Source organism: Sturnus vulgaris, chromosome 3, assembly GCF_052056855.1.
Source record: "Sturnus vulgaris isolate bStuVul1 chromosome 3, bStuVul1.hap1, whole genome shotgun sequence".
Taxonomy (NCBI): Eukaryota; Metazoa; Chordata; class Aves; order Passeriformes; family Sturnidae; genus Sturnus; species Sturnus vulgaris.
Window position 1 is genome coordinate 48,367,925 of NC_142245.1, and position 18,858 is coordinate 48,386,782.

General features: G+C 39.8%; 1 protein-coding gene across 9 annotated transcripts in view; it reads left to right on the forward strand.

The window, feature by feature from the left end:
• The window catches only part of WDR64 (WD repeat domain 64), a 127,945-nt gene that overhangs the window by 18,661 nt on the left and 90,426 nt on the right, over nt 1-18,858 (forward strand). For all 9 annotated transcript variants that reach the window (XR_015802373.1, XR_015802374.1, XM_088161554.1 and 6 more), the window contains exon 3: nt 18,243-18,350. The gene's annotated coding sequence lies outside the window, so the exon portion shown is untranslated. The remainder of the gene's footprint in view (nt 1-18,242; nt 18,351-18,858) is intronic.

The window sequence follows — 18,858 nt, forward strand, 5'->3', positions numbered from 1 at the left end:
AACAGCTGAATTAAGCGAGAAATCTGAAGGTGTTTCCAAATAACATTGGCTTTCTTACCCTTTCATGAGCTTGCCCTTCTGTCAATACAGGAGTGGGAAGAGCAGTGTTTCTGTGTTGGAGCTGCAAGGTACCCTAAATTAGAGGCTAGAGGAGGGATAAGGTGGCTGGTGATGTCAGCACTCCACGTATTGCACTGGAGGAGTCACTGTCTGGAAGGGCCCAGTCTCAGCACAAGGGACATCCTGGAGGGTTACACTCAGGGCCTGTCATCATGTTAACTCTTGGATACCAGGAAGCTCTTTCTTCATGAAGGCTTCTTCATGAAGGTTGTTCCTCCAGGGATAAAATTTAAAGTAAACTCATGTGAATATAAATTGATCTGGCTGCTGAAGATGATGCAAGAATGAAAAATCATTGTCAGTCTGTGCGTCAGCCCTCTTCTTGAGCTTTTCTGTCTTTCTTATTCCAAGGTGCTCCTCTGGCCCACAGTTCAGAGCTGGCCAGAAGAGCAGGCAGGGTGTCAACACTGGTGGACTCCCCTGCACACAGTCTTACTATGTAATTTTAAATACATGCTGATGGACACTAATCTTTCATAGCTGTTATTCAATTACATCCTCTTCTTCAGTCCATGAAACAATATCATGTGATGGCTTATGTAGCCTGTAAGGATGACATGGAAACCATGCTCTCGAAAGAGAAATACTGAAAAACTGCACAGTTCACCTTTTAAGATTATACAAAACAAAGGGTGTCAGACCTCACCCCCGTGCAATATTTGGTATGTTTAGTAGTGATAGAGTGATATTTAACACAATACAAATAACAAAGTGTCAACAGACAGGAATTGTCAAGCATAAGAAAAACACGAACTAGACCTCTTCAGCATTTTAGAAATACATGTTGCATTGTGTCAGTTGGGTACTTTTTTAAGCGAAGCCTTCCTCTTCCTATGCACGATATCTCTAGGAGCAGCCCTCTATTTGTGAAAGACTGAACTGTGAAGTGAAAGACGTTGCTGAAGGAAACCAGCAGACCCTGGACAATGCTCACTGCTTAGAAATGCTTCTATGTCTCTGACATTTGCATGCTTTTCTACTCTGAACAAGAATAAATAATGACAAGAAAAGATCATCGACATTCAAGTTACATGTCTGCATAAACAAGGTGGTGACCAAGAAAGGTTTCCCTGAGGAATTATTGTTCGTGAGCCAAAAAGATGAATACAACAGAGTATTTGATACAATATAGCCTTGGCAAAGATCACTTTGTTTGAGTTAAATAGAAGAAAAAGCATATATCTAATAAATAGGCAAGACTGTGTTCTGTATGATTTTTATAATGCAATGTTATTTGTTATCCTGACACTTGAATTTTAATATTTATCTAATTTAATACAGTTAGTCTAACCAATTAATAGGCAGCTCACACCCCTAAAAAGCTGAACCCATGGATCTCTTCAAGCACCTGCCCATATTGATGGCATTCTTCACCCTCTAGTTTTGACAGGGAAGGGTTTGTTTTTCTGTACTGTAAGTTAGCATCTGAGATCTTCAGCGTGAATCACATGCATGAAAGCAGCAGACCTCTTAATTAACATTAGAAAAAAGTCTCTGCTCCTTGTGATCTGATTTCTTACTCAGTATGGTGAAATAAACCACATCTCAAGCACTGGCATGCATCCCCTATCCAAATAAATACAGCACATAGGGTGGTGGAGAGGAGAAGGAGAAAGGCAAGGGGAAAAGGTTTGTAAGAAAGGCCAGTTTCGAAGCACTTAATTGTTATTCTCACTGTTGGTATGCTTTGTCTTTGAAACAGGTGCTTTCTGTAAGCTCAGACTAACAGGAACTTGCCTCAGGTTCTGCCTACCTGGATGTTCATCTCTGTCATCTCCATCTAAAGCCTTCCTCATTAGTTTGTTCATCCCCTGTTGGCTCAGTTTGTGACCACACAGCAGTCACAGAGAGAGCTGCAGGTATCTCCTAAGAGCTTTTAGGAGCTTAATGCATTTTTGATCCAAAGAACATGTGTATATTATCAAAAGCAGCGATTAGCATCTTCAGGATCCAAACCATGAGGTTTTATATCAATAATACAGTAACAGCTACAATTCTTTAATGAAGGTCTATGTTCTACACCAGCAGTTTTCCTTTGCCTTCTGCATGTGTACTTGTGTTTATCCTTTTGTCCTGCACATAAGCATACATTCAAATGTGCATATGAACTGATGTTTACCTTCTGCATTGAAACTGAGCCATATCAAAGCCTAAAGAATGTTTTAGTAGTGTGGTCACACTAGAACATTTTGTGGACTATTCTGAGCTCTCAGCATTGAAGCATCTCCTCCAGTGGGTTACTAATATCACCTTTCCCAAGCAAAATGAGGATTTTATAAATAATATGCAGGTACCATATTATGTGGCTTCACAATTCAAAAACACTCAACATAATGTAGGTACAATATGCAACTGATCACAATACAGCAAAAATCAAGTACTTCTGTAAAACTGGACATTTTCATGTCCTACTGGGAGTATGATTATGCTTTTTCAATATACTTCCCTGAGTCACACAAAGTTAATCTTGCAAAAGGCTTTTAACAATCTTTATTTTAGTCATTTAGAAATATGCGTTGCTAGTTTTGCTTAGGTTGTGCAAAAATAACCAACAGACATTCATTAAAGCTTTCATTTGAAAGGTATTTGTCACAGGGGTTTTTGCTAAAACAGAGACAATACTTGAAGTTTTTTCTACTGCCCAAATAGAAGTTTGGGACAAAATCTTGCTTCACCTTATGCATCCACTAACTGCTTATATCTGTATCTGCTATTTTCTATCCTAAATCTGTCCATCTGCATCAGCATTTCCCCCCCAAAACCACATTGTTTTCATTTTCTTCTCATGTCCCCTAATGTGCTTTGTGGATGTTCTCCTGCCACTGAATGTTCTGTCCTATTATTTTCTGTTTTCCTGTCTTTCTGCGGCCAGTTCTCCCTTTACCCTTTCCCATTTAGTATTATGGAGATATATAGATATAGACTAGATATAGAGATAGATAGATAGATAGATAGATAGATAGATAGATAGATAGATAGATAGATATACTCGCTACACAGCGTCAGAATTAGTTATGAGCAGAGATTCCTATGAAAGGGAAGCAGAGAGATCTCCTTGTTTTTCTCTCTTTCTGTTTCTTTTCCAATTTCTACTAAAAAAAAAATATGGTGCCAGAGAAATTCCAATAGCAGATTAGTGCATTGAAGAAGAGGTTTGCCACTCAGCCTGAACAATCATGTGTTAGCTGTCAGGATGGAAAATGCATCTTCTGAGGATCAGAGTGAAGTCTTTCAGCAATGACCCAGCACTGAAGGAAGTCTGATCTTTCTCCTCCTTTGAAATCTTCAAGCAAGATCATTAAAGTGTTTGCTGTATTTTTTAATTTCTTTTTCTCCCATCCTCTGATTCTCTAGCCTTCACACTTGCCTTTTTTTCTGACCTCTGCTTCTCTCCTTTGATCATTATCCTCAAACCAATCTTTTTTGAAGACTCTAACATTCCTCTGTGCCTACTGAAGCAAATTCCCTTTCCCCTTATTGTCTGCTTACAGTCACTCTCCCCCTTAGCTTGGCCAGGAGGACAGTGCTGTAGATACAAACCCAGTGGGATGTCTCTACTGGAGCAAAAAGAGTCACCACCTGACAAACACATTTCTTAACAGCTCCACTGGAAATGTGACTGGCCTCTGCAGCAAGTCTTATGCCTGATAGGTCTGCAGGAAGCACAGGCAGGGCCACAGCCTTTTGTGCAAATGGTAAGGAAGTTTGGGATCAGATATCTGGATTTCAAAAAGGAAACCCTTAGATACTGTGTACAAAAAACATACTGGGTAAAGCATGCAGAATGTCCAGCTCTGTCAGTGGGCAGAATTCCTGATACTGGCAGATTTTCAATGCTACATTTGGAGTTGGTTACTGTTTTCTCTTATTTCCTCTGAGTTCCAATTGAATGTGTATTACTGCAGAGAATTTCTCTATGGAGCAACAGCCATCCAAAAAAAGCAGAAGCAGCAGTTTGTACATAAGTCTCTGTCTCTCTCTTAACTGGCATTAGAAGAGCAAGTGTTTTTAATTTTACCATGGTTCTGTAGCACAGCAGGGATTACAAAACTAGTTTTGAATCAAAATGCTGCTGTGGAACAAGTTTCTGTTTCTGGAGTCCAAGCCAACTTTTATTGATGTGACTAGAAAGAGGGACAGAGGTCTCTAATTAACCACATAGTGCACAGCTTGGGACTACACTCTGGCAGCTGTGGGGGCAAGTGGTGTAGGATCAGGAATACTCTGAGAACAGACTTGAAGACCCTGCTTCCCGGCACTAGATTTGGCACAGATTTGGCACAGATTTTTCTTTTCAGCTTTAGGCAAGCAAGCTGGCCTTGCTGGCTCAGTATCCAGGCTGCCCCCTTTCCCAGGAAATAGGGACAATTATCTCTTTGGAAAGGACTTCAGAGACTTACAGGTCCCTGTAGTTGCTATGACCTGAATTCCTGGTTGCATACAGGTTCTTTTTCAGTGCTTCCAGGTCCTTTTTCAATGCTTAAAGGTGCCTTTATGCAGCCAATTATGTAAAAAACCTTTATCTAAGTAACAGTTGATCCCTACTTATCTGGGACACTGTTGTGTCCCTGACACCTGTTATTGGAAATTATCATCAGGGATTTGGCTTTCTTCTAATGCAAGTTTCTTTGTTTCTTCTCAGTTCTGTGTGTTGGTGTAGCCCAATTATCAAATGTGGTCTCTTCCCACTGACACCTTTTCTGTAAGAAACAGAGTAACCTAATCTGTTTTGAAAGTCAAAGCCTATTAAATGAAAAGGTCTCCAGCTCCAATCATGGGCTAGAAAACATTCAGCTCAGAATGTCCATTTCCACCTCCCACTGTAAAAGCAGCATCATTTTTTTCCCAGTGACTAGATCTGCTGCCATGGTTACAGCTTCACACAGGGTAGGGTCACCTTCCCTTTCAGGAAAAATCAATGAAAGATTTAATTTACACTATTCCCATAGCAGTAACATTTTGCACCATTTTTTTACTGCCTTAATGTTCCATTCTCCAAAAGTGAAGAAACAAATGGGGTGTCAACAAACAGTGGGATGGAGATGAGGGAAGCAGCTGTCAGGTTGATAAATAGATACCAGCACTGATTAATTAAACAGCTCTTCACACTAACGAAACCTTCAAGCAACATTTCCCTTTCTCCCCTTCCTAAACCTTGCACTTGTAAGCTTGCAGATATTATTGAGTTTAGTATTTCCAAGAGTTAGAGCTGTTTTGATAACAATAGTGGAATTTTTTTATGCTAAGACATACGTAAAAACCTGTCATTGAAATTGTCCTCTCATGTCCTTGGACAGCTCCGTGCCTCTCACTACACTTAATTACAGAGGACAGATGTTCAAGCCCAAAACCTCTCTACCTTTTTCACTGAAACATGCTTTCCTAACACACCAAGACTGCCCACAAAAGTAGCCATAAACCCAGTTTTCATAGAGTTTTTTTGTTTCAGAAGAAAGAAGAGAGCAGTGTGGTGGTGACTGAGTAGCCACCCATGCTGCAAATCATGTTTGCAAATGCTAATTAACTGAGAACGGCATCAGGGGCTTCCAATGTCCTCAAGAATACACTATTTTAATTTCACCTATGATTTAATTAATGAAGCAGGATACTTTCACTACAGCTCTCAGGTGGATTTAAGTTACCTCAGACCCACAAAATAAGGTAGGACCTGATTCTAATAAGTTTAGTGACTTTATTTCCAAGGTGACATTTCTGACTAAACCTTTGCATCATTAAGGTAGTCACCAATTGATGTACAAATACTGCAGAGGGGGTTCTACCCTAAGAAAGACTGCAAGGTATTGGACATTTTGGGAAACCAGTGTATTTTTAACATGGAAGAGAGAGGGAACCCAAGGCCCACCAGTGGCTGTTGAGTTGCCTTCTGATCACTCAGCAGTAGCAAGAGAGGCAAAATGGTCTCTCCAGACCCTTTCCCCAGCTTTGGGTCCCATTTCTTTCCTTTTTGACATCTTTGCTTCTCACAAGATGGACAACCAGGTAGGTCTCTGCTTGCAATACTTCATGCCTAGGATTTCAAAATTTTATTTTAGCCATGCTGCTGACCAGCCCAGTTAGCTTAGGGAGGAAATTTCGCTCTGGAGGCCACTTCAATTCATAACATCTCTGGTGCAGCTGACAGCAAAATGCTTCCTGTGAAGGCTTTATATATAACATCTCTCCACTGACAGCTGCCAGCCCACTTGTTTTGGTTTAGCTGCCACATCTACTTGACAGAAATGAGTTGAGGGATACTACTCCGCCACACATTTAAAACATTAAAAAGTGGAAAAAACACCATTACTTAATACTGTAACCCCAAGCCAGGAGCCCTCTCCCCACAACATGCTTACACATTGTGGACTGAAGAAACGGGTTAAATTTTTAGCTGTTTTGTCACTGAAACTGGAAGATGCATTTCCTGAACTAAAGGCAGGCATCTTCATTAGTCTTTTGCAGCTGAAAACGACCCTATAGGGCAGGCTACCCCTAGGTTGATACTGATATGAAAAAGAATGTAAATTCAGATTTTTTGATTGCTTTTCCAGCAGGGACTTTTTAAACAGTAGGTTTAGCACTGGTGTGTCTTTAAAGAATGACATCAGATATGAACCTGTCCCAATTTTTACTTCTGCAAAATCTGTAATCCATTTGGAAAAATATCTTCTCATATCTAACAAGCTGAACTCCCAGCATGAGTCCAGAACACAAGTCTGGGTTTAAAGACAACTATGTCATCATGGCTTTTGTGGGTAGCAAGAGACAATCAAGACTAGAAAAAGTTATTTAAGTTTCTTAACTGAAGACACTCCTCACTTATTGTATTCCTTTACAGCTTAAACCTTCCATTGTTGCTTTGTTCAGGGTAACTATAGTTTGAGAGTAAGTTTTGCAGCTTGGAAAAGAAATCTAGGACAGTATGCACTTCTGCTAGTGTCAAAAAAGAAGCACTGACATGGATATAAATGCAGGTAGGAATGGAGGTACTGGATTGAGCTGGGAGCATTGCACCCAAAAGCCAATTGGGTGCAGTTTTGGGTGCATTGCACCCGAAAGCCAATTTTTATCTCATGTGTTACAAAGAGCATATGCTAAGAAAATGTTGTCATTGCTAGTCACAGGTCACATACTGCTGAAGGAGTGTGATGGTGAAAGAAAAGCAAAGGCCCATCTGCAGAGCCAGAAGCTAACACAGAGCAGTCAAAGCTTTCTTTTTGGGTAAATTACACACTAAGCATACTTAGAGACCCAGCCATATGGACATCTGTTGACACTTGAATTTTTATTCTGTCTCCTGGGTCATCATAGTCAGGCAGTAAGTTAACATTTCCAAGTGAGATTGTTGCACTTAAGCCCGGGGTTGCCCTGTGGCCAGCTCTGCTTAACTCTAGAGAGTACACAGAAGGGCAGCCCTACTTCTCTGTAATGTTATTGCAAAATGACACCAGCATGGGTCTGAGCTTGCTGTTACAAGCAACTATGAGGAGTTTAATCTTCATTAATTTGCTCTCTTGAAAGGGTCACCAACAGGCCAGAGTACTTCATATAACTGTTTCTTATTTGGTTTTATTGTTACTGTGTTTAAAGCCTCAAAAAACATGAATTTCTTTGTCTGTGGTGTAGTTTTTTTCTGTCCTTGAATTCCAGTGATCCTTTGTGATATCCAAGCACCCTTAAGCATTAAGATGAGTTAATATGAAAATCATACTAACTGCTTCTCTGTGCTCAGGCAAACCAGAGAATAGAAGTGAAACACAGATTCAGTGGCTTGATGTCATAAGGCCCTGATTTACCTTCCAATTACCACTAACAGAAAATTGCAGTTGCTGGGAATGAAAAGCCTGTGGACCTTGACAGCATGTGCACAATGGTGTTTATAGACAACAACCTCATAATAGCTGACCTTGAGGAACTCTGCTGGGTCTGTAGTTTTGCTTCTCTCCTAATGCTTCCGGTAAACAACAGCAGCTGACAAAACCAATGCAAAAGAGAGGGGGAAGAAAAAGTATAACTTCGTTTAAAAAACAAATCCAAAGATGGCCAAAGCAATTTAATCTGTTAAATAACTGTAGGCACTGCCTACACCCATCTCACACTGACTTCAGCCTCTTCTGTGGGGAGCAAGCACTGTTGATATCAACCAAATAACCCGTGAGATGTATTCTCCTCTGACCCAGCAAACTGAACTATAGACAACTAATCACCATTCAGCTCATATTAAATAGAGTTTCTTATTTAATTTTGGTACAGGTTTCAGGGTTTTCTGAAATCTGCCAGAGTGACATCTCTGGCAAATTAGCAGCTAAAACATAGCTTCTGTATATCATCCGTAAAGGATCTACACTATCAGTAGCTAGCCCATTTTCAGAAAGATAGCCTGAGGCAGGAAAAGACAGCTATTTCTGTGACGTTTAAATTCCTGCCAGATTCTCTAAGCTTCCCCTGCTTTCACCTCCTGCCCAGCTCTCTGTCACAGACCTGCCTTCCTAATTCCTAGGTAGCACCTTTATTGCCACAAGCCATCTGCCCTGCCACAGTTATGGTTCTGATGCTTCATAATTCACTGCCCACCCATGGCCTTGCCCAGGCCAAAACCTTTTTTACAGCCACAGACCGATTTTGCTCTCTAATTTGATTTTCTCTGGCTGTTGTTTCATCCAAGTACTCGCAACACATTGTTTTATTCTACATTTATTTTCCCATTTAACATTTCTGCTTATCAACCATGCATGAGCTGAAGCAGTGCTACTAGCATTGCCGACAAAACCACTCCATGGTGGATTAACGTCCGTGAACATGAAATGGTATTTTATTACCCAAGGTCAGTCTGAGCAGTCTCTATGGGGATCTGTCTTTTCCATTTGGAGCTATGACTCCAGGTGCCAAAATTTCCTTCAGCTAGACTCCTGCCATAATGAATGAGCGTGCCAATACTGTTCCTTTCCATAGGAGATGTCATGGTTTGTAATGTCACCTGTCAAATACTTAGGGTCAACATTAACCACGATGGGCACAATACAAAAACAAACCAAAAGAAGTTCATTTCCAAAGCGCTTACATTTGTCCTTTTAGTAATGAGTTTCCAAATCTCGCTGCTGTTCAGGGTGTAGTGTAATGCCGAGAGCCAAGTGTAAGAGTGCTTGCAGGGAAATCTAACAGATGATGAAGTCTGACTAAAACAAGCTGGGAAAGCAGTCAACCCCTGAGCTCTGTTTTCGCAGAGTTAAGGAAATGTCTCTCTCCAAGACAGACAAAGCTAGCTTTTATATGTTCAGCATTTTAAAGTTTTGAATTTTGATAATGCCTTATTTTGTGCTGCACTATGGAAAAAAGATAACCACTATGTCTACCAGTGTCCCCTGAAACTACATCATTAGCTGATAAAACAAAATGTTTGACATTCCTCTTACATTGTATTTGAAAGGGATTCATTTATTAACTCAGTAGCTGATCAAGCCATAGAAAAATGTCTGCTAAACAATTATGTCTTGTGATCTTCATGTTTGCTAGGATAGTAGGAGTAAAAACATATTTTGGCATATTTAATCCATTTTGCAGTCATAACATTTTTGCTCATTCTAGTAACAGCAAAGGAATTCTAGAAAGGCAGTGACCTGAGAAATTTATAGTTAGCATTTTGTGACCTTTATCTCAACAGCTTTTTAAAATGAAGATTAAAGAAATAATTAGACACTGGAATTAAATGTAACTTTCAAATGTTCTTGAAACCTAAAATAGCTGTTAAGGAAAGCAATGTTGAAGTTTGGGATTACAAGTTATTTAATGGAAGACAATTAGTTTCTCCATCAGAATTACTTTTCTCCATCAGAAAAATCACCCCCCTGTGGTGTCCTGATCAAGAACTGCTATCTTATTCTTGTTAGCAGCAATAAGAATATCTTCTTGCCTGGTAAGAGAAGTGGTTCAAATCTCTGTTGTAGTGATTGTCTTTTCATGAGTAGGAGGGTTCACAGATCACTAAACTACAGAAAAATGCTCCTTCTGCTGCTACAGACTGTCCTGTGGGGCCTGTTCTCAGATTGGTTATTTGTATAAGATACAGTACTGTTCTGTACAGAAATGTGAGGATAATTTGGGGTGATCAGGCAGTACAGTGATGGAGAAGCCAGATGCAAAGTAGATTGTACTGGAGAAGCTTTATGTTGGGGTCTCTTTTGCCTTGCATCTCATACAGTTTCCCCCAAATGCGAAATGCATGCAAATTACTGCAATCTTGATTTGGCAGCATTTTGCATCTCCTTTTCACCAGTTGCCAACAAACTGATGAAACCAAGTTGAAAACTGTTTAACATTCAGAACACTACCACAAGTATGAAGGAACAAACAGCACTGGATTTGAAAGATTCTCAGGAACAAAATTTTTCAATTGACAGTGCTTTACTCCTTGTGAAGAAGTCAAATTTTTTTTTCAAGTTAATTATATGTTCCTAAGGAAAGCTATTTCGGTTAGAACATGGTTTTCCACAGTAATATTCTCAACAGCTTCCCTCCATCTTTTGTGCTACTTTTATAGTAGCATTAAATATCTCCTGTTGAAGCCCATAATACTTCAGCAGCTGCTCACTTTGAAATGAAAAAAAAATCCCTACTGACTTGGGATGGCATAAACATGTTTAAAGACTTTTTATTTATAAAAAAGACTGAAGGACCTCTGTTTGTCTCATTCTTCTCAAATAGTGCTAGCCAAAAATATTTCAATGCAATGCTTTTCAGTCAGAGAACACCATTCCAAGGAAATTACACCATTTAGTGGAATTGCATTCATTAGTGTCAAACTCATAGGAGAAACCAGCAACGACCAAGTTACACATACAGAGCACATTCCAGACAACAGCTTGCCTCAAACTGTGTAGCCACCTGATAGTTGTAAATACTGGGCCAGATCATGCATCTGGATAAAGCATTATTACATATGACAGCCTGGATGGCAGGTGATTAGCTGCCTGGGAACCAAAGTGTCTGGGTGAAGTTCATTGAAAGAAAGAGGAAGGAAAAAGAAGCCCGCAATAAAACTCAATTACTAAATGATATGACCCACTCATTGTTTTAAAAAGCCAGGTGGGAGAAAATTCAAGCCCACATTCAGACACCCATATTTGGACACATAAAATTTAAATGCTCAGGTATGAGAAAAATACATAGGTTTTCATTGAAGTCAGCAGAGATCTAATTCTCCATACTTTTGCATCCATAGAGGTGCCTGTTGACACCTGAGATGCTCTAGGATATTCAAGACATCCACGGGTATGATAAATTTAATATAGGACCTACAGAAGAACTTCACCCTGGTGGAACAACAGCTTGAGGCCATGCATTTTTGATGAGCATTGCCATCAATAGTTTCAGTCAATACAGGCAATGAAATTCTCCGAATTTGGCATTTAATCAAACATATGTAGCTGCTCCAAGATAAGCTGAACGCCTATCTAGAGTCATGGCTGGTTGGTTTGTTGTTTTTTTAAGAAATTGAAATTGTAGTAACAAAGTGAGCCAATAGTTCTGTTTAGTAATACTGCTACTTTACAAAAATACTGTGTCAATGGTCATTACCTGAGTCTCCCTGTGGGAACTAGGTAAGACCAGAACCTTGCTGGTTCTTCCTAGCAGTCTGCTTGGGCAACAAATGATTGAGTAAAATCATTGTCTGTACCACACAGGTTTGACAGAACAACACTGTATCATATCAGGGCAGGCAGTTTCTATCTATCAGATCTGTCAGTAAAAAATTGCTGTTATTTTCAGGACTTCTGGACATGCAGTGGGAAGTAGCATCATTATTAATTCATCTTGAAGAGCTAAAGACAAGAGGTTTTGCTTGCCCGGCCATATTTTTCTAAAGCCTTTTAAAGTAGCATTGAGATGACTGACCTACAAAGACATTTGTGGGCTAGGGAGAAAATAAAGCCAAAACCTAACTGAAGTACTAGCATAGAGTTTTACAGGAATGTGAAATTGCTGTGAAAAGGTTTCCATGTTTATACAGTAGATTGAAGTACAGTCCAAGAAGCACGTGGAAAAAAACCTTCACTCTGCCTTTATGAATTATTAATTTTAACTGAGCCAGAAAGTGACTCAGTGGAGAATGGAAAACCAGAAGAACTTGTGCTTCACTGGGTAGAAAGGGAATAGGAAGAACAGTTTGCAGTACTGATATTGATTCCTGGCCTCCTACCTACTACTACCTACCTACTGGTATTTCCTCCTCCCCAAGCATATTTCTCAGGCCTTCAATGTATATTCTCAGTGTAAGACAATATTAGCAATCCTTGTCCTTAATTTTAAGCAAGTTATATTCGGAAAAGTATCACTGTGAAGGATATTATAAGTCAGTATTTCTCATTATGATCTGACCAAAATTTAGACATATTTGAAAACTCTGGTCTGAAAAATACATGCTAAGGAAAAACAATCCTGTTTTAAAATTAAAGCATGCATCTCTCATCTTTAGAAGGGAGAAATCAATCAAGGAGATAACTCTCCAGTATTATCTAAACAGGGGTGTACAAGAGCCAGAAAATATAGGAAAACTATTTCTAGGCAACACAACCTTACAGTTAATTAGAGAAAATAATGTTTTTAAAAAGAATAGAAGCTCTCTTGGACATACACTGACTCCAAGAAAGACACTTCTGTCGTAACACAAAGTCTTGCAGTTCACAAATCCATTTTGCTCATAGGTGCTAAATGGCTCCCAAATAAAGGGAAAGGCATGCCAAACATTAGGAAATGGACTGGCATGGTGAAAATTACTTGCTATGTTCTTCAGACTGGTATTGTTCTGAAATGGGTGCAGTTCCTAATTTGGTGACACATTAAAGTAGGAAGAAAGCAAAATAACTGCTTTAACTGAACATTGAAATCTGACAGTCCAACGTAGAATATTAACTTTCAAATAGTTATGTGCTGCAGCATAAAACATCTCCTGAAGCTCTATTTGGAATTAAAAATCTCTTAGCTCTATATTTTCCAGTTCAGTCCACATATAATACAAATGTAACAGCTTTAGCTTCCCAAGAGGAACTGTCTGACGTAATTGTAATTCAGCATGGGTCTACTGCCAATATCTGAGGCAATTCCAGACATAGTCACCTTAGCAGACTGGCAAAGAAAAAACAGTAGTGCAGCTTTCTGATTTGGGGGAAGTATAGCAATGGTGAGGTACAATATAATTAAAATTAGAATCAGTAACAAATCAAATTCTCATCAGTAAAACCATCCCTTTTCTGTAAATGTTACATCAGACAGTCCCTGATAGTAAGTCTTGTTTTCCATGAAAATAACTGTTCTCTTTTCCTCAGCAGAATTCTGCTCCCATCTGCACAGAGCAGTCTAAACCCAGATATGACACTGTGGAGAGTTTGTACCATCGTGAGATCTTCTGCATTTTATACAAATTAAGCATTGTCCTTGCTACTTTGGAACAGGATGAATCTCTTTTCCTATCTTGTTTCCTTTGTAGAGAAAGCACTAAGCATGCAACTGTCACCTCTAGGAAGGACAAAAGGTTCAAGTGATGAGTTTCTGCAAAATGTCGCAAAGCCTGAATAAAATTAAATCTGTAGTAATTCATCCAAGCTCACTATAAAACAAACAAAACCAATGACCTATCAAGAACATACACACAAAAAAAGTCAAATTCCTGCAATAAAAACGCAACAGTCTTGTTTGGCTTGATAACCCAATGGCTCCCTCTGCAGGATGACTCATCTGGATATAAAATGGTCTTGCTATGTAACTGATGCATATCTCAAGCTGTTTCCAATGGAAGCTGACATATTCTCAGGATCAGTGAATCCCCTGGGTTCAGATACAACTGTGTGTTATGTGCAGAATAAATGTACAATATATTAGATATATTAGATTTAAAGTGCTGTCTCACTTGAACATCATTCTCTGAAAAATTTCTGTATGTACCAGTTCAGTTCTCTTTCCCACTGCTAAATCCATGACGCCCTCACAAACCTCCTTGCAATAAGGCAAGGTCTCAAATATATTATGTTTCCCTCTTAACTTAGCAGAGTCCACACATCTGAACCTTTCTGTTAGAAAATAATATAATTTTGATGAAAGAATATTAAAACTAGTTTAAAAATCCCCTCCGAGAAAGAATATTTAAGAGACATCAATCAGAAAAACAATAATGCTTTTTTAGTCTGAAAATTCTACTTCTAATGACAATAATAGCCTAGATAAAGAAAGGAAGACATGGATATCAAACTTTCTGATATTTGACATCTTCAACGTAATTTCTGTTCATTATCTTTCAGAGAAAGACATGATCATTATGTGCCTCTTTGTAGTGTTTCAAGGACTGGCTATTAGGAGTTGATGTTCAAAAGCTCAGGTTTGGGACATACTGTTCCTGGGAAACATTCTGTCCACTTTAGGTAGCAACATGTCCTTTTTGAATCACTAATTTCTCATGCACCTTGGAAATTGGCAGCGTATGGTCTTCCAAATTTCTTTTAAAAGCTGAGTGTCTTACAATACCCTGACCTGAATGCATAAAATGTAGTTTGAGAAAACTCAAAATAAATATGATTATTATGCTATCATACCTTATTGCAGCAGTAGGTACCAATAAGCCATTTCAAAACAGTTGCCAAAGCAAATGCTCCCCACTGTCAGTACATTTCAAAGTAATTCTCTGGAAACCAGACATGCTATTAACTTTAATAGAAATAGCTCCAGGGCAGGAGACAGACTGCCAAATCCTAAGCTTTTACTTAAAATTTTAAATACATCTAAAATTCATGAGTTGGACTATTTTGTGTAGCCATAAATAGATATCTTACTTGAAGTATTTGTTTACTGAGAATCTCTAGATGCTGTTATATCCTCTTAAACATCCCAAGTACTTACTAGTCATATCGCTACCATCATCTCACATTAGAAGAAAGAGCATTGTTCTAATGGTTTTGAAAATTATGTCTTCCCACACTTTGCTTCCCACTCCTGTCCTACTAGCCCCTCATTTAGAAGCTTTTAGGCAACTGAGAAAGTGAAAACCATACATAGTTCTGTGAATTGTAAAGTTTCACTGATTTCTGATGGGTTCAAATAAACGCTTATTTTATAATTATCTCTGTAAAGCCATAAGTCATGATTAATAGGAGCCATAATGTGACACTGAGGTGTACACTGGTATTTTGTGATATATAGGTACTGTACTGACACTATCTACCAAAAAAATCCTTTAAGCTCAGTGCTGAAAGGGTTCAGAAGTGGATAAAAATCCAATCCTCTTCTGTATTTTACCACTAGGAGGAGAATTAGAATTCATGTTCAAGAGCCCCCAAGTATAAACTCTCTTTAGACCCAATCAGCAGACATTACTGAAAGGGTGCTAAAATAAATGCATATTTGGAATAAGGAAAGAAAACCCTGCTCAGTTGTGTAATGGTCTCTTACTGAAGGCTTCAGCATGCCTTAGGAAAGAGTAATTGCAGATAGAATTTGCACTAACACTGTTCTAAATATCAGTCATGGACCATCCCATGTACTCAATACTCAACTCACACCAACACAGCAAATCAAATGAAAGGTGCAGTGTATTGAAGGCATATTGTTGCAAGTCACTTGGGTAAACCATGAAGACAATGGTATACATGAAGATGAAGAGTATTTTCTCATTACTCCCTCAGCTCACAGAATCACAAAATCACTGGGTTGGAAGAGACCTTCAAGATCATCAAGTCCAACCCATGCCATAACACCTCAACTAGACCATGGCATAGAGTGCCACATCCAATCTTTTTTTAAATACATCCAGGGATGGTAACTCCACCACCTCCCCAGGGAGACCGTTCCAGTACTTTATCACTCTTTCCATAAAAAACTTTTTCCTAATATCCAACCTGTATCTCCCTTGGCACAGTTTAAGACTGTGTCCTCTCGTTCTGTCAGTTGTAGCCTGGAGAAAGAGACCAATCCTCCCCACTACAGCCACCTTTCAGGAAGCTGTAGAGACTGATAAGGTCACCCCTGAGTTTCTTTTCTCCAGGCTGAAAATCCCCAGCTCCCTCAGCCATTCCTCACAGGGTTTGTGTTCCAAGCCCCTCTCCAGCTTCGTTGCCTCCTCTGGACGTGCTCCAGTGTCTCAATGTCCTTCCTAAACTGAGGGGACAGAACTGGACACAGCACTCAAGTTGTGACCTCACCAGTGCTGAGTACAGAGGAAGAATGATCTCCTGGCTCCTGCTGGCCACACTGTTCCTGGTACAGGCCAGGATGCCCTGGCCTTCTTGGCCACCAGGGCACACTGCTGGCTCTTGTTCAGCCAGCTGTCAAACAGCACCCCCAGGTCCCTTTCTGCCTGGGCACTGTCCAGCCACACAGTCCCCAGCCTGTAATGTTGAGGGGGTTATTGTGGCCAAAATGCCAGGTCTCTCTGCAAAGTCCTCCTACCTTCCAACATATCAACACACGCTCCTAGCTTAGAGTTATCTGCAAATTTACTGATGACTCAATACCTCATCCATGCTGTCCATCGCAGAAACAAATTCCCATCTGAGTTACACCTGGAAGCTCACTAATATAACAGAATTTCAGTTAATAGAGATAAATAAGAGGGTGCCAGAAAGCGTATTAAATAAGGCTTAATAATTCTATGCTATATCCTGGCTTTAGTCTCAATCATTTATCTATGAAGATAGAGTGGTGAAAACCAGCATGGCTAATCGATACACATACGCTTTATTCCCCCACAAAGCAGACCTCAGGTTCGTTTGAGAAGCAACAGATGGAATTTTACCTTCCCTCAGAGAAAGGTTCAGCAAGGTTAAAAATTGATTTAGAAGTATTTTAATATGCTGCTCCAGCACCATGCCTACACAATCTATATAACCAGCCTATCTGGCTGGATTCTCAGAATGCACAAAGACATAACGTCCTCAAATTATCACTATGACAGACCAGATTTCCTATTAGTTACAGATATCTATTTCCTATAATTTTTCAAAGACAGAAGTATATGCAATATAAACAAAATACAATAGACATGAAACACTGAATCTTCCCATATGCAGAGGAAATGTCTAAGGAAAACAATTTTTTTAGGATGGCAGGCTCATTCTCCAGTCAGCAGGCACCGGGCTGAGCAAGCCACAAGAGGGTGCGCAAACACTGTTGGAAAATGCAAGGAAACGCGAGGAAAAAGGTCCAGGGCCCGGCAGCGCTTCACTCTGAGACTATGGCTAATAACGTGCCTTCTCATTTGTACTAAAAATTAATTCGATTTCCTCTTCAGATTTAACGTGTTACAAGCTTTTCTTCAATACTAATCTGGTTAGGGGAGAGCGAGAAAAGAGCATTCTTTATGTTTGATTTGGATAAATGGAATGCAGAGCCGGGTCAGAGCAGCAGGCAAGGCAGCCTTGGGCATTAGGCCAGTGGAATTCGAAGGCTACAGAGCTTGCTTGCCTACGGCAGAAAAAAACGGAGATCAGCTGTGCGCTTCTCCCTCCTGCTTTTCATCCCATCTTTGCCGCCACCCAGGGAGGGACGGGGACATGGGCAAGTACCAGGCTAACCCCAAAAGGGCACCTACTGCCAACCCTAAGTAGCAGCAGGAACAGAAATTCACATCCTCTGGGACAATTCCAGCCTCAGCGTCCTCTTTTTTTCTTTCATGAGAAACTTAACTGTGGTGATACAGACTGACATAAGAAATACCTGACTGCAGATATTTTCAAACTGAGATGTTTGCATGTGCATGAAATGTGAGTTTGTGAAACCTTCCACCATCATAGCCAGACTTTTCTCATCTCTTACCTCTGGATATTAGACAGTCAAATTCTGTTCTTGAGCTGAAGGTTGTTTATATAAGCCAAGGAGAAATGTATTCTTAAAAGCTGCTCTTTCTGGGTGGTTTAGCACAGTATGGTGGTTGCATATCCAATTCACTTAGCTGATGCAGAATTCTAGCAGGGAACAGCAGCAGGAGACCAAAGTTATGCAGGACATGAGCAAAAACGGAATGCTTGTGAATACTGATCTCCTGACTGATGTAATCACTCTGATACAAAAGTAAGTCTTAATAGTGTAAGGCTCAACTCTTCTGTAGGAAGTTAGATATATTCAGCACAAATCGTTTCTTCTAGGAACTGAAAAAGAAGGAAGGTCACAGGGCTGTGGAGCAGATCTGTTGCCATCCTGCAGCTTCTTGCCTCCATGGGATCCAGCGCAGCAGCAGAAGCCCCCCAGCACTGGTAAGTCAATGGGCACTGCTTCAGGACTCATGACTGCCTCAAAACACAGGGTGAGAGAGGATCCCTTCCCCAGAACGAAGAAGATGCAGAAATGCCTCCCAACAGTCTTGAAACACCAGGTGCTGGGAGGCAACAGGTAAACTGAGGCTTCTGCATTTGCAGATTAAATTAAATTTTAGCTAAATCATTATATGGGTTGTGTTTTTTTTCTATTAGTGCACAAAGTAAGCAAAACATCATTAAGAGAAATTAATTGGCTCTGAGGTTACCATGGTACTCACCACACCCATAATTTCCCTTTGCATGACAGGGTCATGAATGTTCTTACCAACTAGTTTATTTAAAGTCTTCATTAGTTATATACCCTTATCATCCCTTCTTATCCTTCTGTCTTTCCCACTTTCTTCTTTTCCTATTTCTTTGTCTGCAGTTCTGTTACTCTATGAACAACTGATTGTTCAAATACTAACTCTAACCATCGTCCATTGCCTGTAATGGGAGAAAAAGG